This window comes from Monodelphis domestica, chromosome 3 (assembly GCF_027887165.1).
Source record: "Monodelphis domestica isolate mMonDom1 chromosome 3, mMonDom1.pri, whole genome shotgun sequence".
In the NCBI taxonomy this organism is placed as follows: Eukaryota; Metazoa; Chordata; class Mammalia; order Didelphimorphia; family Didelphidae; genus Monodelphis; species Monodelphis domestica.
Genome location: NC_077229.1, coordinates 387,529,451 through 387,552,920, shown reverse-complemented (window position 1 = coordinate 387,552,920; position 23,470 = coordinate 387,529,451).

Genomic DNA, 23,470 nt, shown 5'->3' with positions numbered 1-23,470 from the left:
TACCACTAGGGCTTACTTACCCCCAGTGAGCCCAGTCCTTTTGGGGACAACTTGAATTCTGATGCAGTTCATATATTCTCTCTTCCTCACCAGTTTTCTTTCAGGTTATAATCTTCTCATTCTGACACTTTTGAATGGAGGGATTATTTTTTAGCTAAGAAGAACGGTAGAGTACAGAGGCAGGTGTGCCTAGAACAGGCTTTGGGCTACTCTCCCAATCTCCACTCCCACAGATGGGTCAGACCCCCAGAGCTCAGGTGGCTACTTCTCCCCTTGAGGCTTCTAGGGGTAGCTCTGAGGGGTTGAGAGTGATTATCTAATATTTTAGCTCATGACCTTCGACCAATGTACTTCCCTTCAGGATTATCAATTGATATCAATTCATTGAACAGGCTTCACTTTTAGAAATGAATATTAACTATGGTGGTATATTTGATTTGAAATATTCCCTCCAAAAGGGTAGCTAAGTGGCCCAGGGGAAAGAGCACTGGGCTTGGAATCAGGGAGACTCATTTTTAAACCCTTTCCTTCTGTCTTAGAGTTAATACTTATTATTGATTCCAAAGCAGATGAACAGTTAAGGCAAGTAACTTACCCAGGGTCACATAGCTAGGAAGTATCTGTGGCCAGAATTGAACCCAGGACTTCCCATTTCTTAAATGGGTTTTTGTCTTTTGGCTTTTTATCCATTGAGCTACCTAGCTGCTCCCATGGAAGACTCATCATTATGAGTTCAAATCTCATCTCAGAGATATTTAGTAGCTATGTGTCTCTGGACAAGCCATTTAACCTGTTTGCCTTAGTTACTTATCTATAAAATAAACTGGAGAAGGAAATGGCAACCCACTTTTTTATCTTTGCCAAGAAGAAAAACAAAACAAAATGGACTCATGAAGAGTTGGATACAACTGAAACATCTGAACAACAATCCCCTCTAAGGTGTATGACATATTCTCTTACCAGTACACAGGATGTTGGGTCAAACTTAGAGAGAACACATGGCCAATGGGTAGCACAGTGCTTGGAAGTCTTATTGCTGGAGGCCACCCCATAGGTGACCTTGTAGGTAACATGTGACTTTTTTGCTCAGTTCCTTGTAGAGTCTTGAATCTGCTTTTTCCCCCCTCATTGTTTCCTGTCAGTCATTGACTTTTGATATAGATTGAAGGCTTATCTTCGCTTCCAAGTTTTTGTATCTCTGGGTTCTGAATTGGTCTGCTATTTTATAGGTGTCCCACAGGGCATTGCTTAATTTCCGCAACCAATATGAATACTTTTTGTACAATGCCACTGCAGTTCAGCCAACAGCTTTCAAAAACTAAATCAGAATTGATTTAAGTACATTTCAGATGGATTCTAAAGCCTATGATTAATTTATTCCCCTCAAGGCCTTGTTCATATATAATGAACATTGGAATGAATGCTCATTTGACAAAGGTATCATGTCAGTTACTTTAAATGGACTGAGGGTTATTGGACAGGTTGACCCCCACTTCTACATGTGGTATGTATCCATCATGTGACAATACTTTTCCAATTAGGAAAACACTACCCTAGCAATTTTCCTTCAATTCTGTATGAATTCTCTTCTCTTTCCTTAACTTAGTAACTTGGATTTAGTACAAAAAACACTTACTTTTCATTGAATTTCTTATGATTACATATTGTCTAGAAGCTAAAAAGCTTCCTTCTTGTCCAAGTTTGCTACTTAAAGGGAATTTAAAGTTTCCCTTCTGCCCTTTTGGAATTCTTTAAAATACATTTGAATATAATGGTTTTAGATGATGGTATATAGATGGCATATATATTTCCTTACAATCTTTTAAAGCAAAAAAAAAAATCAGACTTTGGAAATGTAGGAAGGTCTTATCTTTTCTGTATTCTGTCATCAAAATTCTGCTGGCTTACAATTCTACACTTTAAGGTTTTACATTTTATCTTTTATTTAGTTGTCAATACTAAATCTGCCAGGCTCTTTTGATCCCAGAGCTGCTGTTAGAATTGTTAGTAATTTTATTTAATTCTCTTTAGCTTCCTTCCCTGCCAATAGAACGAGGCAGTAATGATAATGATGAGAGGACCTCTGAAGGCCCTCATATAACATATCTATTCTACTTGAAAACAACAGGAAAATTGGATTTGATTTATATAAAGAAACACAACCAAAAACCTATTCCTCAAACCTTGCTTTTCTTGGATCTGTTAGGTTACATTCACCAAATAGAATCAAGAAATTACTAGACTTGTACACATGTAAAGGAAAGTATTAAGAAAAAGTCATCTCAGTGTATTGAGAGGAAGCATAGTATAGTGCACAGAGGTCTGACCTTGCATTCAGGAAGACTCAGTTTTTAAGACCTGCCTCTGTCCCATTTAAGTTTTATGACTCAGGGCAAGTCATTTTACTTCTAAATGCCTCAAGATATTCTCTGTCACTATAAGATGTAGAGAGGGTCAAGTTCACACCAGCACTGGTGAAAAAAAGTTTTATTGGAAATTCCCTATATAAATAAAAGGACCTGTTTTTTATATGTACAATGCTATATGATTCACTCTCTCTCTGCCTCTCTCTCCCTCCCTTTTCTCCTTTTCTCTTTCTTTTCAATAATATACACATAATACCACCAGATCTTTCAACTTTCTAGTACTTAATTTTAACATTATTTGTTAATGAGTAGAATTCAATATAAGTTCTCTTTGTATCTTATCCAAAGGAATTTAATTACTTACATGTAAGTACAAACACTACACTGTAACATAGTCTCATCTACAAAGCAGTTCTTTTGAATAGATTCCAGGGACAATGTCTCATTGAGGTTTAGTGCTAAAAGTTTTATAATTACTAGAAAATGAATGGATATGCTCAGCCTGGGATAGGCTAGTATATCAAGCTATCTTCCCCACATATAGTCTTTGGAATTCTTTTTATAGCAAAAGCAATAAAACATTCCAAGCAGGTCCAGCAGCTAGCACCTGCAGGTTTTGTGAGGCTCATTATTAACAGATTAAATGACTTGCAGCTGTAGCTCTCAACTACCTTTCTATTTCCCCACTATAGCTGAGGAAACACTTATTAGCAGTATCCAGGAGCACTGCAGATCCCTCTTGCCTTGATGGAAGTCCTAGCACTGTGGAAGTCAATTTCCTCATTATAAAAGATTGGTATTAGTATAGAGTTTCATTTGGCAAACAAAGGTATGCTGAGCAAGTTGGAATGATATCAGGCTTTCATAAATCTCTCTCATGGCTTTCAGAATATCTTCACATAGAGCTAATGATACCAAAAAGAGGAATCAATCCTGGCAAAATATAGGGCTTTAGATCATTCTCTGTTCCATAAGAAGAAATTGGTTGGGAAAATGGGAAAAATTGGCTCAGTACCCTAAAAGGGAAATGAAGAAGACTCAAGATTCTCCAAGGCCTTGGTTAATGTTTCTGGGGAGACAGCAGGGGTATAGAGGTACTAGGACATTATCCAAAATTAAAAAAAGGAAAGGAAATTAAAGAAAATATGTGTCAATGCCAGATGCCATTTAATATAATTTCATTTTATTTTTTTGGTTTAAAGAGTTCATACTCATTACTTCCAGTCCAAAATTTGAATATTTAGAATAATATGAATACTTTGATCTAAAATTCACTGAGTCATATTTGGGCAAAAATCAACTGACCAAATTAAAACATGCCAGGATTTGATATGGTGTATATGGAAAAGGTAGTTTTACTTCCAAATCTATTTTCTGTTCTGGTTAATTCCTCAGGTAATTCTTTTCAGAGACAAATTAATATCTTAATTCAACTCTTTACACTCTAAATGAATTTTGGGACCATTTTGGCCAGCTGATTAATTATAAAAAAAGAACAACATGCATTTACAAAGCAACTTAAGGTTTACAAAGTATTTATCTCACAATTCTGAAGTAAGAATTATCTCTTCCATTTTATACCTGAGAAGATAGACTCCAAAAAATCAAATCATTTGCTTAGGTTCACTTTGTGAATCTCAGGCCTGGTCTATAAACCAAAGTCTCTTGACTTTTAGTCCAACACTTTTCATGATAGTGAAAAATGACTCCCCAGTTTTGAACTTCTCTGAACCTCTTCTCTAAACTAGTTTTTTAAAAATGTTCTCTTCCCAATATTTACATGTAATTTTCAACATGTTTTTCAAAATTATAAGATCCAAACTATTTCCTTTCTTCTTTTCCCTCCCTCCTCCTTGAGATGGTGAGCAATTTAATCTGTTTTATATATATATATATATATATATATATATGATTATGCAGAACATTTCCATATTGGTCATTGTTGTGAGATGATGCTTATATAAGACCAAAACCCCAAAATAAAAATACAACTGAAATAAAATGAAAAATAGTATGCTTTGATCTGTATTTAGAATCCAATAGTTTTTTCTCTGGAGGGGTATAGCATTCTTTGTTATAAATCCTTCAGAATTGTCCTGTATCATATTATTGCTGAGAATAGCTAAATCTTTCACTATTTATCATTGTACAATATTGCTGTTACTATGTACAATGTTCTCCTGGTTCTGCTCACTTCACTCTGCATCAGTTCCTCTGTTCTTTCCAAGTTTTTCTGAAATGGCTCTGCTCATTTCTTACAGCACAAACATGTTCCATCATGATCATATACCACAATTTGTTCAGCTATTCCCCAAATTATGGACAGCACTCAAAGTTCAAATTCTTTACCACCACAAAAAGAACAGCTATTTTAAAATAAATAGGTCATTTTCCATTACTACATGATATTAGGGCAAATAAAAGCCACCAAGGGAGAGACATCTCCTTTCCCAACTAGGGAAATAGAGTGTAAGTTGTCATCTGGAAGAGCAAATACATTGAAATTCACAGGGCAAACCAAGCCAAAGTCCATGCCAAAATAAGAAAAAAAAAAAAACTCCTGGCAGAGGTCAAATGCTTGGAAGGTAGATGGGAAAACAGATCAAAGAAGATAATGTCATATTTAATAGTTGTGGCCTCCTAATAATTTTTGTCTTGGCATCCTGGTGAGCTGAGATAAATAAGAAAATCTTGAGTCAATCAATCAGCAGGTCATTATTAAATACCTTCCATGTGGTGAACCTTTGCAATCAAAAGACAAAAAATTCCAGTTTCTCAGAGACAAAAGTAAGTATTCCAGGTATGACTAGTAGTTTGCCTGTATAAATAAATTCATAGAGGTGATAGAAGGCAGGACAAGTTCAGAAAATAGTAAGGAATTATAATAATAATATATTAACAGTAGTTGTAATATTAGTAATAACTATCACTTTTCTAGTGCTTTAAGGTGTTTTGCACATATTATTCATAGTTTACAAATATCAAAACTGAGTTTGAGAGAGGCTAAGTGACTTTCTCAAGGTGGCACAAGCTAGTATGTGCTTAAAACAATATTTGAACATTTCTGCTTTTATTTACTGAGTTTATTTAAATGTTAGATAGGCTAAAACCCATTTGTAGAGAGATATGAATATCAGATTAAGGAGTTTGCATTTAGTGCTATATTCAGTTATGAGTCATAGAAGGATTTTTTTTAGCAAGTCATTTACCTATTCCTATGGTGTTATTATTTACCATTGCTCATAACATTTTTGAATTGCCACATTTAGCTGTGTTACCCTTCATGTTATCTACCCTGTTTCAGTCTCAGGTTCCTTATTTATAGAATTGAGTCAATTGGACTAGAAGACCCCATAGTTCTAAGATCCATTTTACTTTTAAATCTATTTTGTTATTTTAAAAAACCCTTTATTTTCTGTCTTAGAATCAATACTGTGTATTAGTTCTATGGCAGAAGAATGGTAAGAATCAAAGCCAAGATCTCATGTTTCTAGGACTGGCTGTCTCTCTCACTGAACCATCTAGCTGCCCTCCAAATCTATGATATTATGTTTCAGGTCTTCTACTTCCTAGTTGAGTGCTCTTTCTATTAGTCTATAGTAATAAAAATAATAATAACTGACATATACTTATGGTTTTGAGATTTGTGAAACAATTATGAGTATTACCTTATCTGATCTCCTAATAACCCTGGGAGGTAGATACTATTATTATCCCCATTTTATAGATGTGGAAACTGAGGTAGTCAGAGGTCAAGTGATTTGCCTAGGGTCACACAGGCTAGTCTGAGGAAAGATTTAAACTCAGACCAAACACTATATCCACTGTACCACCTAACAGCCTCTATACTGTTTTTAATGTTGTGTATATTATTACATAAAACCCATAGTAAACCTTCTATGAATAAGCACTGAACTTAGACCTTTTCTTTTTGATCCCAGAGACACAGAACCTTAACGGGAAACAATGTGGTACTGAAGGTTGGCATAGATTTTGCCTGATGATAGATAGCTTGGGGTGAACCTTGCCTTGTATCCTAGGCTGAGTCAAGAAGGGATGTTTAGAAGTCATTACAAATGCCCATTAATTAGGAAATGGCTAACAACATGTGATATATGAGTGTGATAGAATGCTATTTTGTTATAAGAAATTATGAGCAGGATAGTTTCTAAAAAACCTGGGAAGAATGAACTGATACAAAGTGAAGTAAGCAGAACCAGGAGATTCTTCTGCATAGCAACAGCAATATTGTAAGGTGATCAATAGTGAATGAGTTAGCTACTCTGATAAAGACAATGATCCACAAAAATCCCAAAGTCTTAGATTAAACAATTCTTTCCACCTCCAGAAAGAGAACCAATGTACTCTGAATGCAGACTGCAGCCTGTTTTTCTTTTAACTTTTTTTTGCTTCTTCCCCCATCCTGCCATTATGCTTCCTTTTGCAATATGGCTAATACAGAATTATGTTTCTCATGACTTCAAATGTATTATTCATATAAAAATTACTTGCCTTTTCAAGGAGAAGGGGAAGTGTGGGAGGAGGGGAAATAATTTGAAACTCAATTTTTTTTCTTTTTTCTTTTGAATATTTTTCCATGATTACAAGATTTATGATTCTTCCCTGCCTTCCCTCCTCTCTCCCAGAGACAACAAGCAGTTCCACTGGGTTATATATGTATCATTGTCTATTTTCATGTTATTCATATTTGCAGTAGAATGATCTTTTGACATCAAAACCTAATCACATCCATATTGAACTACATGATCAATCATATGTTTTTCTTCTGTGTTCCCACAGTTCTTTCTCTGGATATGGATAATGTTCTTTCTCAGGAGCTCCTCTGGGTTATCCTGGGTCATGGCATTAATGCTAGTAGAAAAGTCTATTACAATTTATTGTGTGATGATGTATCAGTCTCTGTGAACAATGTTCTCCTGATTTTGCTACTTTCTTTCTGCATCAATTCCTGGAGGTCTTTCCAGTTCACATAGAATTCCTCCACTTTATTATTCCTTTCAGCACAATAATATCGCATCACCATCAGGGACACCACAATTTGTTCAGTCATTCACCAACCGATGGAAACCCCCTCATTTTTCAATTTTTTGCCACCATAAAGAACACGGCTATAAATATTTTTGTACAAGTCTATTTCTTTATTATCTCTTTGGGGTACAAACCCAGCAGTGGTATGACTGGGCCAAAGGGTAGGCAGTACTTTAAAGCCCTTTGCACATAGTTCCAAATTGTCCTCCAGAATGGTTAGACCAATTTACAACTCCACCAGCAATGTATTAGTGTCCCAATTTTGCTACATCCCTTCTAAAATTTATCACTTTCCTTTGCTTCTATATCAGCCAGTCTGCTAGGTGTGGGGTGGTACCTCAGAGTTGTTTTAATTTGCATTTCTTTAATCAGGAGGGATTTATAATATTTTTTTCATGTGCCTATTGATAGTTTTTATTTCATCATGTGAAAACTGCCTATTCATGCCCCTTGACAATTTGTCGACTGGGTAATGGCTTGATTTTTTTGTTAATTTGACTTAGTTCCTTATATATTTGGGAAATTAAACCTTTGTCAGAGAGTTTTGTTATAAAAATGTTCTCCCAGTTTTTTCTCTTCCTTCTAATTTTGTTTGCATTGGTTTTGTTTGTACAAAACCTTTTTAATTTGATGGGTTGTTCAGGGAGGGGTAGTATCTCTGGTATGGAGGGCTTGTCGTGCCCTTCTAGGGCAGCTCTCCAGCCCATGACCCCCACCTGACACCCAGCTCTCACTTGTGGCTTCTAGTAGCTGCTAGCATGCGGCAGCGGCCACACCCCGGGCAATGGCTTCGACAGGCCGGCTAAACCTTGTGAGGGTAGCCATCGGGTCGACATCGACCCCTGGTGAACCAGGGCTTTGCTCACCCAGCATGTGAAGACTGCTTCTGCGGAACAGAAGGAAGAAACCAATAAGAAGGTTCAATGGCTGAGAGGGCGATGCAGCAAAGCACTGTGGAGTGCTTAGGGCGTGTTGGAGCGCAAAAGACAACACGGCCACCCAATGCAGCTGAGGAAGTCTCCAGGTGTAACGACTTTTTGTGCCACTGGACCCAGGCTTCCAATGCCGAGAGAGTGGGACTGTCTCTGTGCATCGACTTTTCCACTTAAATCTCCTTCATGCGCAAGTGTCTTTGTGCACACTCATCTATCAGATGAAAACGCACAAAGACGATTGTCATCCTTGGTTACTGAGAGACTACTACTATAGTCAAAGTTATTCATTTTATATTTTGCAATGTCCTCTATCTCTTGTTTGGTCTTAAATTCCTTCCTTTCTTACAGATCTGATGGGTATCCTATTCTCTGTTCACCTAATTTATTCATGATTTCACTCTTTATATTTAAGTCATTTACCCATTTTGAATTTTTCTTGGTATAAAGTGTAAGATGTTGATCTAAAACCTAATTTTCCCCATACCATTTTCCAATTTTCCCAGTAATTTTTGTCAAATAGTGAGTTCTTGTCCCCAAAGCTGGGGCCTTTGGGTTTGCTGATGTCATTTGCCACTAGTCTATTCCATTGATCCACCATTTTTTTCCTTAGTAACTTATTGTTTTGATGACCACTGCTTTATAGTACAGTTTATGATCTTGTACTGCTAGGCCCCCATCCTTCACATTTTTTTTATCATTATTGCCCTTGATATCCTTGATCTTTTGTTCTTCCAGATGAACTTTGTTATAATTTTTTCTAATTCTATAAAAATGTTTTTGGTAGTTTGATAGGTAAGTAGAGTAAATAGATTAATTTGGGTAGGATTATAATTTTTATTATATTATCTCATTCTACCCAGGAGCAGTTAATATTTTTCCAGTTATTTAGATCTAGTTTTAATTGTGTGAATTGTAGTTGTGTTTATATAATTCCTGTATTTGTCTTGGCAGATAGATTCCTAAATATTTTATATTCTCTAGAGTGATTTTAAATGGAATTTCTCTTTCTAACTCTTGCTGCTGAGTTTTGTTAAAAATATATAGAAATTCTGATAATTTCTGTGGGCTTATCTTGTGCCCTGCAACTTTGCTAAAGTTGTTGATTATTTCCACTAGGCTTTTAGTTGGTTTTCTGAGGTTTGTTAAGTATATCATCATATCATCTGCAAATAGTGATAGGTTAGATTCCTCATTGCCTATTTTAGTCCCTTCAATTTCTTTTTCTTCTCTAATTGAGGTGATTGTTGATCACCTCTAATAGAGGTGATAATGGGCATCCTTGCTTTACTCCTGATCTTACTGGGAAGGCTTCTAACTTTTCCCCATTGCAGATGATACTTGCTGATGGTTTTAGATATATACTGCTTATTATTTTGAGGAAGGGCCCTTCTATTTCTATATTTTTAAGTACTTTGAATAGGAATGGGTATAATATTTTGTCAAAGGCCTTTTCTATATATATGGAGACAATTATGTGATTTCTGTTGGTTTGATTATTGATATGGTCAATTATAAGAATGGTTTTCCTAATATTAAACCATCTTTGCATTCCTGCAATAAATCCTACCTGATCATAGTGAATAATTCTCATGATAACTTGCTGGAGTCTTTTTGCTCGTATTCTATTTAAGATTTTTGCATCAATATTCATTAAGGAGATTGGTTTGTAGCTTTCTTTCTCTGTTTTTGGTCTGCCTGGCTTTGGAAGCAGTAACCATATTTGTGTCATAAAAGGAATTTGGTAAAACTCCTTCTTTGCTTATTTTGTCAAATAATTTGTATAATATTGGGATTAGTTATTCTTTGAATGTTTGATAGAATTCACTTGTGAATTTATCTGGGCCTAGGGATTTTTTCTTAGGATGTTTCCTGATGGCTTGTTCAATTTCTTTTTCTGAGATGGAATTATTTGCGTATTATATTTCCTCTTTTGTTAATCTAGGCAAATTATATTTTTGTAAATATTCACCCATTTCACCTAGATGGTCATATTTATTGCTATATAATTGAGCAAAGTAATTCTTAATAATTATCTTAATTTCTTCTTTATTAGAGGTGAGATCACCCTTTTCATCTTTGATACTATTAATTTGATTTTCTTCTTTCCTTTTTTATTAGATTAACTAGTACTTTATTAATTTTATTTGTTTTTTTTCAAAGTACCAGCTCCTAGTCTTATTTATTTGTTAAATAGTTCTTTTACTTTTATTAATTTCTTCCTTAATTTTTAGGATTTCCAACTTTGTTTTTATCTGGGAGTTTTAAAATTTGCTCTTTTTCTAATTTTTTAAATTAGAAGCCCAATTAATTGATGATCTGTGAATTTTAGATTTTCTCCATTTTGCTTGATCTTTGAATTCTTGCAATGAAGAATGTATACACCCCTACTTAAGGATTAAGTGTTGAGGAGGATGGACTATGACCGACATGTACTAGTAAGTGACAAATAAGAAACAACTGACAGACCCCCCTGGGCTGTCCTAAGTCAAACTTAAGCTACCATTGATACATGTGAGGCAGAGGAAGTGATGTAAAGAACAGTCTATATATTCATGTCACTTCCTCTAGTCAGTCTCTCTTGTTCTTGATCTGGCTTGTTTCTCGCAGAGACATTGGGCTCTTTCAGTGTTGGGAATTGGTAGTGGCATTCTTAGTGTGCTTGGTGAGTGGTTTAGGCTGATCCCTCTTTTCCTTTGCCTCCTAAAGTGCTATCCTCCTAGGAGGCCCCTCCATCATTGTTCCTATGATTTCTCCTTGTGGCTGGAAGCCAAGCTAGATTGAGAAGACCCCTTGGCCTAGGCCTCTGAACTCCTATCTGGCTTTCCAGAGTAGTCCAATTCCTTTTCCTCTTTCTTTTCTTCTCAATTTCTTCCTACTATTGTAATTAAACCACCATAAAAATCACAAACTGATTTGAATATTTTATTGGGATTGAATTTTAATCCCTGGAGACCACTAGTATAACATATTCAGTCAACAACCCAAATTTTTACCCTTAACACTGCCTCTCAATTTTGTTGGTTTAGCCACTCAACAATATAAATTTTCCCCTGATTATTGCTTTGGCTGTGTCCTATAGGTTTTGATATGATGTTTCCTCATCATCATTCTCTTTAATGAAGTCCATCATTGTTCCTATGATTTCTCCTTTGATCCACCAATTTTGAAGAATTAGATTATTTAGTTTCTAGTTCATTTTAAATTTCTTTCCCTGGTACCTTGTTAATTATAATTTTTATCTCATTATGATCTGAAAAGTTGCATTTATTATTTCTGCTTTTCTGCATTTGTTTGCAATATTTCTATGCTCTAGTACATGGCTGATCTTTGTATATGTACCATATGCTGCTGAAAAGAAGGTATATTCCTTTTTTTCTCTGTTCAGTTTTCTCCAGACATCTATTAACTCTAATTTTTCTAGCATTTCATTTATGTCCCTTACTTCTTTCTTATTTATTTTTTTGGTTTGATTTATCCAGGTCTTAAAGGGGAAGGTTGAGATTCCCCACTAGTATGATCTTTCTATTTATTTACTCCTTGAGGTCCTTTAATTTTTCCTTTAGAAATCTAGATGCTATACCATTTGGTGCATAGACATTTAGTAATGATATTACTTTATTATTTATAGTACGTTTTTGCAAAATGTAATTTCCTTCCTTATTTCTTTTAATCAGAACAATTTCTACTTGGGCTTGTCTGGTATCATGATTGCTACTTCTGCTTTTTTTTTTTACTTTAGATAATACATAATAAATTCTGCTCCAGCCTGTTACCTTGAAACTGTGTGTGCCACCTTGCCTCAAATGTGTTTCTTGTAAATAACATATGATAGGATTCTGATTTTTAATCCACTCTGCTATCTGCTTTTGTTTAATGTGTGAGTTCATACCATTCACATTCAGTTTTATGATTACTAACTGTGTATTGCCCTTCAACATATTATCTCCTCTAGATCCTAATGTATTCCCTTTCACTCTGTTCCTCCTCACCAGTATTTTGCTTTTTGTCACCCCTATAGTTCCCCCTTTCTTCAATTACCTCCCTCTTTCTTGGACTTGTTTCCCTTCTTCTTCTCTATAGGGTGGTAAAATTCTATACCCCACTGAATATACTCTTTCCCCCCTCTCTGAGCCAGTTACAATGAGAGTAAAGTTCAAGCATTGCCTGTCACCACCCTTATGTACATCTCTCTGTACTGATTTTTTCTTGCCTCTTTATGTTATATAATTTACCACATTCTATCTCTTCCTTCCCATTTCTCTCAGTGCAACCCTCTATTTCAGCCCTTGATTGATTTTAATTACATTATTCATATATATATACATAGCATATCATACATATATATCTTTCCATATCATCATGCTTACATATACATCATAACATCATATATCATCATATACATCATATCATTATAATCAGTTTACTTCTCCCTCTTTCTGAGTAAACTCCTTCTATCTTTTCTACTACTATGAGTAATTTTTTAGAATTACAGAAATTCTCTTTTAAATGTAGACATATAAACATTTTTATCTTAATGGGTCCCTTAAATTTTCTCTTTTTTATTTATCTTTTTGGGCTTCTCTTGTGTCTTATGTTTGGGCTTCAATTTTTTTGTTTAGATCTGACTTATTCATCAGAAATACTTGGAAATCTTTTATCTTATTGAATGACCATTTGTCCCCTGAAAGAATATCCTCAGTTTTGCTGGATAGACAACTTTGGGTTGTAACCCTAAATGTTTTGCTTTCCTGAATATAATATTCCATGCCTTCTTATTCTTTAATGTAGAAGCCACTAGGTCCTGAATGATCCTGAGTGTAGCTCCAGTTATTTCTGGTTTCTTGAAGTATTTTTTCATTGGCTTAGTGGCTCTTAAATTTAGCTATTACATTTCTGGAAGTTGTCAATTGAGGATTTCTTTTTGGAGGTAATCTGTGCATTCTTTCAATTTCAATTTTATTTTCTTGTTTGAGGATCTCCGAATGCTTTTATTTGATAATTTCTTGTAATAGGATGTCCAAGGTTTTTTATTGATCATGGCTTTCAGATAGTCCAATAATTCCCAAATTGTCACTCCTAGATCTATTTTCTAGGTGACTTGTTTTTTCAATAAGATATTTCCTGTTTTCCTGTTTTTTCATTCCCTTGATTCTGATTTATTGTTTCTTGACTTCTCATGAAATCATTAGTTTCTAGATTGTTAATTCTTATTTGAAGGACTGGTTTTCCTCTGTCAGTTTTTGGTTCTCCTTTCTTCATTTGGCCTATTTTTTCTTGTGCCACTTTCATTTCTCCTTGCATCACTTCCATTTCTTTTCCCCACTTTTCCTCTGCCTCTCTTAATTGGTTTCTGAAGTCTTTTCTTGAGCTCTTCCAGACTCTGTGTCCAATCCATATTTTTCTTTTGGACTTGGCATGCTTCTTTTGCTTTTGCTATCCCCTTCTGTGTCTGTACCTTGTTCTTTGTCTCCATAAAAATTCTTTAGAGTTAGGTGCTTTTTTTGTTGTTCACTTATTTTTCCTATCTAATTATAGGTACGCTCTGTTTTCTAGGAACTTAGGGTACACTCCTAAAATTCAGTCCTGTGAACCCTTTCCTGCTGCTGATTCAATTGACCTTTGAGATGCTGGTGGCTTAAAGACTGTTCTCAGGCTTTGGTGAAAGCTTTTGATCTCACTCTGAATTTGATCAGATCAGGGGCTGATCAAATTCTAGTCCCAGGCTTAGGCTCAAGTTTTTGGTCTCAAGGTTTTCTTGATTAAATCAAGGATACTCTTGATTGCCCTGTCCTGAAGCTCCATCCTTAGTTTTGGGCAAAAAACACCCTGAGAATTATGCCATCACCCAAAACTGTGGATTATGTTCTCATACCAAGCCTAAACTGGAATTCCTGGATTTGCTCTCAGCCTACATGGATCAGCCCCCTTCAGCCCAGACTTCCCTGGGTTAGGAACCTACACTTTTCCACAGATTTGAAATTTCAAGGGATGTGAGTTGACTTGGACCACTATTTGCCAGGCAGCACCTCAGGGTCTGAATGTTAACTAGAGCAAACCTAGTTACAGCATATGTGGGGTGGGGGTGTGAAGCATTGTAGTTTGCTCTTTTCTTGGCTTGATCTTCACTCCCTGATATAGCTTCCTGCCAGCTTTATTCCCCTCTTACCTCAGTTCTCCACATGGTCTCTGCCTACCTTTTGGGTTTTCCTTTTCTTGAAGGTTGTTTCACTCTGTCCTCTGTCTCCTTGTTTTGTTTTTTTTTTTTTACTTCTGTATTCATTTTGTGGTGATATTTTAATCTTGGCTAGAGAAGATTTTGTGGTGAAACAGAGCTTTAGTTACTCCTCCATCTTGGTCCCACTCTCACGAAAATCAAAATCTTAAAAAAATAAATGTAAAATAAAAAATTCATTTTAAAACTTTTTTACATGTAATTTGGAGATATTTAATAAATTGTATAAAGATATGTATTTTAAAAGAAGTCAGTTAGAACAACTGAGGCCTTGGGAAAAACCACTTAATTTTCCTGAACCTTGGCTTCTTCATTTATAGAATGAAGGCATGAAACTCAAGAGCTTTTGTTTGAGGTCACTTTCTGCTCGAGATCTATGATTCTATGAATTACCACGTTACAGATTTTATGCTTTGGTTTGAATGACTTTTGTCTGTTTCCAAATATTACTTTCAAGCAATAACTGTTTCTCATGCTGGGGGATATTCTTAAAAAGACACTACAGGATCCAATGGAATTCTCAAAGAGTAATTTCTAACATTCTCTGGGCAAAACCAGTCTTACTGGGATCTGAATTGAACTTCCCAAGGTGACAACTTCCAAAGGAATCATACCTATTGGGTTAAAGTCTTTTGGCAAGGCTAAAATAAACAACCGTACCATTTCATTACACCATGGCTTGACTCTTTTCTTCATGTGCATATTCTTTGTCTTTCCACCTGGAAAGATACTTTATCTTCTTTTGTATCCTTATCCATAACTGTCACAGTACTAGCCACAGAGGAGGACAATGACTTTGATTTCCTGAGAACTTTAAGTCTCTATTCTGATAAATAAAATTTCCAAGTTATTTGTCACCTATAACAGTGTCATTTTAAGACAATACTCCATGCTTAGTCACAGGGAAAACAAGAAATTGACTTCTCTCTAATAGACCCTGTTGTACTGTACCCTGCATAGCCACTGTATGCCTCTCTGAAGTTTTACATAGTTTGAATATGAAAATGAATGAAGAATGAAAATGAATATGAAAAAAAAAGGAGTGTAGTTTAGTTAGGAGTATTTTGCCAGCACCTTCCTTGCTACTCTTTCTCCTCACCTCTCTCTTATTCCAGCACAATTCTCCCCACTCTCCTCAAGGAGCATTATCTATGAAGTTCAATGACAGCTTAACTTCACACAAGAAGCCTTTGTTCCATGTAATCTAAGAGCAGGACATGAGCAGATGTGTTCAGGAGGACACAAACTAATGGATTCTGACAGAATCCAGAATAGAAACAAAATCATTCTGCCAGCTTCTTCTTGGTTTATGTTGAAATCATGTAAGATGTCAGGCAGAAAGAATGAGATGCAGGAGGCAGCTGGATTGAGAGTCAGGCCTAGAGATGGGAGGTTCAAATCTGGCCTCAGACACTTCCCAGATATGTGAACCTGGGCAAGTCACTTGACCCCCATTGCCTAGTCCTTACTGCAGTATTGACTCTAATACGGAAGGTAAGGGTTTAAAAAAAAAAAGAAAGAATGAGATGCAGGACTGTTGGTTGTCTTGCTTCATTGTGCTAAATTTGCCCTGATGATTGCACTGAATTGAACATCTTGTTGATGAGTTTTCCTGGGCAAGTAAGGGCCATGTGTCTTCTTGGTCTACAAGCCTTTCCATATGTGATACAGCCAAATCACAGAAGGGCTAGCCAAGAGGATTCAAGCTCTTGGTGAGAGTATCATCAAATGAGTCAGATCAGATGCTGAGTCTTGCACTCACTTTGTGGTTGAGATCATGGACTTTTTGACTTTGAACTGACAATAAGGAGGTGTAGATCTTTTAGCAGTTTTTATCTAATAACAAGGGTCTGTTTTCCCTGAGGCTGCATGTGGAATGTGGTTATGGAGGCACATAGCCATCTTAAATATAAATATAAATGTTGATGCCTTTCTCCCAGCCTTCTCTCTTTTCCAGCCTGAGAACCACATTAATAGTTAGAGATTTTTTGGGGTGTGAGGAGACATCAGATGGTCTCATTGTAATTGTACTGAGAACTATGTTGAGACTGAAGCTAGAGTTTCCTTGGAGATAGAGAGGCTTTGTGTGAGTGTTGACCATCCGTTCATTTATGTAAGGCCTTTATCTGTAACTTTAGGGTTAGTCAGACATGTTTCATGAGATTTGTAGTCAGAAGAACCCTTTGAGATTGCATTACCTCACCTGGGGCTGCTCTTTGTTGCTTTGAAGCATGTTATTGCCAGCTTCTACCTCATTAATATGATCTACTTCACAATATTCAACTATGCTACTCTCCCAAGTGTTTGGTTAAAGGGTTGGCTTATTCCTTCCCTTTCATAGTTGTCCATGCCTGGAATTCTCCCTTTTTGGCTCCTCCTTTTAGAATCCCTAGATTCCTTAAAGTTCAAGGGTTGTACTAATTCTCTAAGTTCCCAGGATCCTTCCTCCTCATTGCTTGATCCTTTCCCACAATTAGTATGTGTGTTCCTGCACACATATGCATACATATATATATACATATATATACATTATATGTATGTGTCTATTATAATCTAATATTATAGATTTAATGTTTACTTATCTGTATGCTTGTAATTTTCCCTGAAGAGGATGGGAGTTCCTTGAGGGTATGTGTGTCTGTATGCAAGTGAAAATAAGAAGAAAAAAAAATAGAATTCATACCTAGTTGTTTCTCTTATGTGTTGGACAAAAACATCTAATTATTTACACTAAAAGTTTTGCCCTAATTAAAGCCTACTAAGAGTTATTAATAAACTTTGTTTGTTCTTCACAGGACTTGCATGTCACACCATGGAATATAGCTCAGTCACTGTTTTAATATGGAAAATTTTTTTTTGCCTGAGACATGACCCAAATAAACTAGCAAATACCTTTTGTTACTGAAGGAAAAAATCCATGGGGATAATTTATTATTTTATTTCATTAATCTATATTGTTGGTGTTAGCCAGTTAAAATTTAGGATTCCATTCAAACAATTTTCTTTTATAAGAAAGGGTCAGGTAGTATACGTCCCTTTTGACAAATGGGCATATCTCCCTAGAGACACAATGAAATGAATGAAAACTTGGATATCTACCTTTTGAACCCAACTCTAGGTTTCTATTCATTAAACAACATGGATAGATTGATCTAGAAGATCTAGTCCTTGAAGCAAGTCAAAATATTCCTTTCCTGGACCCTCCCTCTGGTCATGATGATTCAACAGTTGGTACTATTTCATCTCATCAAGTCTTCTGATTGACTTTATAACCAGAAGAATTGATAACTTGCTAAGACAGAACTATGTGTATGTATAAAAGAGTCTATTACTCTAATGCTAACTTTCTTTCCTTTGGGGCTTTAAGGAGGCAGGGCTACCTTCAGCTGTTTTTGAGAGCCAGATGGGAGAAAGTAAAGCAGTCTTGTCTCATATCCAGATGTGACAAGTCTGAGCAAATGGCTGCTTTTTGCTGTATGTATTGTTTCCTGATATTAGGTGAATGCATGTCCTGGATGGAAGTGCCCCGGATATCTAGTTTAAGCAGAATGATAGTAGTAAAAATTGGAACAATAGTGGCCAAGAGCAAATGGATGTTGAATGGCAACATCCTTGTCTTCCAAAGACAATCCCTGGCAGCCATAGGAAGTGTAGTCCCTCATGGCAGAGAGAAGCATGGCTATTGACTTTTTAGAAAGGCACAAATCCTAGGAGTCCAACACCAATAGTGAAAAGGGTATCTTTGCTACACACATTCTCTCTACCCATGCCTCCCTATCACTGTTCTTTAAGTTGGTATACACTCTGCAATGAGACCAATCTCATGTGTGAAAGGGATAAATGTGGTTCTAGTCTGGGGACAGAATATGTATTAACTATGCTTGCTATACTAGCTTGGTATATATCTTTGGGTAAATTCTAATTTATTGTGCTATCAATGAAAGACACACTGGTGAGCCTCCTTCTGACATACTATCTGCATGTGATCTTGGACAAGTTATAGAACTTTGTGCAAGTCACCTAACATCTCTGATACTAGATTTTTCTCATCTGATAATTTGAATCTGTGCTGGGCACCTAACAAAATTATTGTTAGGAACAAAGGAAATAAGCCATTAAGATAATGTATGTAACATATTTTACAAGCTTCAAAGTGTTATGCAAGTGCCAGGGATGATGATGATAAAAAAGTATATTGTCTGAAAAAGATGGGCAAATTGAACTGAGAAAATGGGGCATAGTATTTACTGCCAGTAGCCAAGAGGGGGTACATTGACCTCTTTTTCATGTAGGAGATGCCTGTAGGCCATCCAAATCATATTGCTTATTTCAGTTCTTATTTTCCTTGGAGAAAAGAGGAAAAGTGAGCCAACAAAACAAATCAGTCTTGGGGGATGCTTGGAGGAAGAAGTATAAAGATTAAAGATTCAAAGAAGGGGAAGAATTGGGAGGGGGAGCTAATCCTTTTTGTTCTTGGATTGTTGGCCTCTTTATAGGCTAGGGCCCCAATTACCCATCCAGGTCAGTAGGAAGAGAAGCAACTTGGAATCTAATTTTACCATAAAAATGAGATTTTGTGGCTATAGCCATTGCAGTCTTTAGGAAGATAAAGGAGGCTAAGGTCAGAGGTCAGTCTAACATCCCAGCTAAAGTCTTAAGAAGAAATCTTTGGAGTTTACACTGGGAAAGTTCATTTTTATCAAGGGAACCAGGAATCTCTTTCTGTAGTTCCATAGACATTGAGATGGAGGGTAATGGAGATGAATTTTATTTCTTAAAGATCTGAAGTCTGCATAAGGATCACTACATGAAAGAGAAATGGAAGTCGCAGGTCAGGCAGTTCCTACTCAGAGCTCAGATTAGGAAAGCACATTATGGAAGGGCGGAGGGGCTTTAACAATCTTGTGAAGCCTAGCCCAGAGCTTAAAATAATTTAAAAATTAGACCAACTGACTCCAAGTCAAGTTAACAAACTTTTATAAAGCATTATTGTGTGTGTGTGTGTGTGTGTGTGTGTGTGTGTGTGTGTGTGTGTGTGTGTGTATGTGTGTGTGTGTGAGGCATTAGGGTTAGGGATACAAAGAAATGAAAATTTCAGTCTTCTCTTTCAAGGAGTTCACTATCTAATGGGGAGACAATATGTATGTTGATACATTAAGAAGAATCTGGAAAGACTTATTGCAGAAGAAAGGATTTTTGTTGAGACTGTAAGGAACCCAGGGAAGCTAGCAAGAAAGTGTCAGAATGAAAGTTAATAAACAGTTATTGAACTTCTGCTTGTGCCAGTTACTATGCTAAGTGCTGAAGATGCAGTGGAAGGCATGAGATAGCCTCTGCCCTTAAGGAGCTCAGAATTAAAAAAGGAGATGACATAACAAGAACCTGAAATGGAGAGAGCTCAGGGGCATGGAGGAGTCCAGTGGCAGGGCTGGGGATTAACAGAGGAGGTTTAAGTTCCCAAGTTGATTTGATCTCCCAGAATGATGACTTTCTGGAAATGATGCAATCCAAGGAAGTAAGGCAAGTAAGGAGAACATTCTAGTCATGGAGGACAGATAGCGAGATTGCCTACTGAGGAAATAGAGTGAATGTCTTGTGTGAAGAAAAGGCAAAGAAACTGGTGTCACTGGATTGCAGAATGGTGTGTGTGTGTGTGTGTGTGTGTGTGTGTGTGTGTGTGTGTGTGTGTATGTGTGATGCTGGTGATGGGGAGTAAATTTGTAAGAAAACCAGAAAGGTTGAAGGGGCCAGGTTATAAAAGACTTTTCATGCCAGGGAATTTTGGATTTGATTCTAGGAAATGATAGGGAACCACTGAATTGTATGTGGGGGAGGTAACATAGTCAGACCTGAGTTTTAGGGAGATGACTTTGATAGTTAAGTAAAAAATGAATTGGAATGGAAAGAGACTTGAGAAAGGGAGACCAGCCAACAAATAGCTACTTCAATGGTCTAGGAATATACTGATGAGGATTTGTATCTGGTGGTAGTAGCACCAGAGGAAAAGAAGGGGGCTATATAAGAAATGTTTCTAAAGGAGAGTTGGAAGTTAAGCAGGATGTTAATTCAGTAAAAGGAGGGACAAGGAGGTGCTATGAAGCACAAAGACAAAAAAGGCACAAATAGCACCTTGAATAGCATTGGAGACATTCCTTGGGGATGCTCAAGTGGTTTTTTGGATTATGGCAAGCATCTTAATTGACTGGCAGCTGATTGCAATTGCCTTTCCTTTAGGGTATTCAAGAGAATCAGGGAACTGGTATATCTTGAATTGAGCAGGTCTATATCTTCTGGTGAGAAAGAATATAAGTGAAAGAGAGACTAGCTGAAGTTATGAGAAAGTTACATATGAAAATTAAAGTAAACTTATGGAGGAAAACATAATAATTATAACTGTGAATGTGAATGGGATGAGCTCACACATAAAATGGAAAAGGATAGCAGAGTGGAATAAAAGACAGGTTTCCATAATACATTATTTATAAGAAACACATGAAAGTAAGGAGACCAATATAGAGTAATGGTAAAGGGCACCTTGTATAGCATTTGAGACATTCCCTGGGGATGCTCCAGTGGCATCTGGATTATGGCAAGCAGATTAAGTGGCAGCTGATTGCACTAACTTTTCCTTTAGAGTATTCAAGAGAGACAGGGAACTGGTGTATCTTGGATTGAATAAGTCTATATCTGCTAGCATCTAAAGTTAAAAAACAAACAAACCAGGGGTGGTATTATCAACTGTAATATTTAATATTTAATATTTTCCTGCACTCCCGGCAGGAAAGAAGTGCTAGTCACAAGACCCAAGTGCCACTCCCAGCTGGCCCCTTCCTCCACAAACTGTCAGTCTTGTTTTCTTTCCACACAACTTAGAGAAAGTCAAAGTGAAAGTTGACCTAAAATTAAGGTAAACTGAGGCAATAAAATTCTGAACATGTTCATTTTATTAGTGAGACTAATAGTCACTGACCAAATGGCTTTTAGATACCTCTTCAAGCCAAAACATTGAGGTGAGGTTTACTAGCCTTCATATAGTTTTGGGAAATACTAGAGAACAAAGAATAGGAAGCATTCTAAGTGGAAACAATAGGATTGGTTAAAAAGTCTCAAGTATAAAAAGTAAAAATAATATGTTTGGCTGTACATTTGAGGTAACAACACATCCTCCTTCCATCTTATTGTCAAGAAAGGTTGATTGATAAGAATCCATCTGCTACTTAGCTGAACAGAGATAACAGAATTCTTGGCACCTACCTACTTTCTGTAGATTTCTCTTAATTGGGCATGGTATGCAGGACTATATAGAGATAATATATTTCTTTTGTGTTAAAGTGGTTTATAGGATAATCAAATTTTATAATAACTCAGAGAGGATAAATTGAACTTATGGACTCATTAACTTCTTTACTTAATTCAGAGGCAAAGAAATACAATCCAGAAAGTTATTGAATAGAATCAGTAACAGAATGGAATCAAATATAAATGTAAAATCACTATTTGATCTCAAGAAGTTAGGGGAAGTAAAGTGGGATAGCTATTGTACCTACACAGTTTAGAAATGGATCCTTTTCCTCATGTGTTTTCAATATCTTGAGAGTCTATACCCTGCTTCTAGTTTCTGTGGGAAAGAGTTGTTGAAAGAGCTGGAGAAGAAAAAAAGCACTTGAACTGAAAAATAATAAGGAAACTGTAGATGATTGAGGCTGGACTGGTGAAGAAAAATAGAATAAACCAGCAGCAAGATAAGAAAGATGTATAAAAGCTAAAAGGCCAGGAAAACTTAATGATATTTTGCTTTCAAAACCTAGATTAGGGGCCATCAGTCAGAATTTAAAGCTAGAAGTCTAGATTTCCTAATTTTACAGATGAGAAAACTGAAGCCCAGAGAAACAAAGAAAGACCTTAGGTTTGCAACTAGAGATTTTGAGTGGATACTCCCAGGCTTGGACTATTCCTGAGCTTGGAAATCCCAAATTCTAGAGATCCTAAGAAATCCAAGTTCTTGAGATTTCCAATTGGGCACTAGATTCCCTGAAGGAAATTCCCTCAACAGCATGTTTTTTTCCCCCCAAACAGAAGCCTGTTCTACAAATATGTGATTGGGATGTAGAGATACCTATGCCTTGCTAAACTTGCTATTACCATGAGTTGTTCACATAGAACGAGGCAAGGTGAATGGGAAATGATTTCTTTTTTTTTTTAGTAGTCCCAAAATAGTTTTTTTTTTTTAAATCATGGCTGGTTTGTATGTTTGACAGGGACTCAATTATGTCATATTTATTACCCATATTGTCCATTGAATGTCTATTTGAGATTTGGGTACACTGTTATCCATATGTGTGGAAATCTAGATGTGATTTAGGCAGTTAGATGACTCAGTGGATAGAGTGCTAGGGAAGGCTGAATTTATATTCAGCCTCAGACCTGCACTAACTGTGTGACCATGGGCAAGTCATTTAACCTCTGTTTGTCTAATCCAATGGAGAAGGAAATGATAAACCATTCCAGCATCTTCATCAAGAAGACCCCAAAAAGGATCATGAAGAGTCAGATAAGACTGAAAAATTACTAAAGATGTGCACTATAGCTAATATGTATTTTGGAGTCTTTCTTGGATTAAAACTTGATAGAGGCAACGCATCAAAGAAAGAGAAATAAACTTTCTGGGACCAAACGTCTAGCATCAGATTATTCTAAGAGAATGTGGAGTCTTTGAGTGGTGAGGTTGGGCAGTCACTGTTTTATGGGTGACATTTATTGCAGATTATTTGATGATAAATCCTCTTGAAGGAATTAACCTTCTTAGCTCTGCAATCTGTGGCCTGGGGTGTGATTAAGTGTGTAACTTAACTTCAGTCATCATCTTGCCACCTGTCCTGATTCCAGAG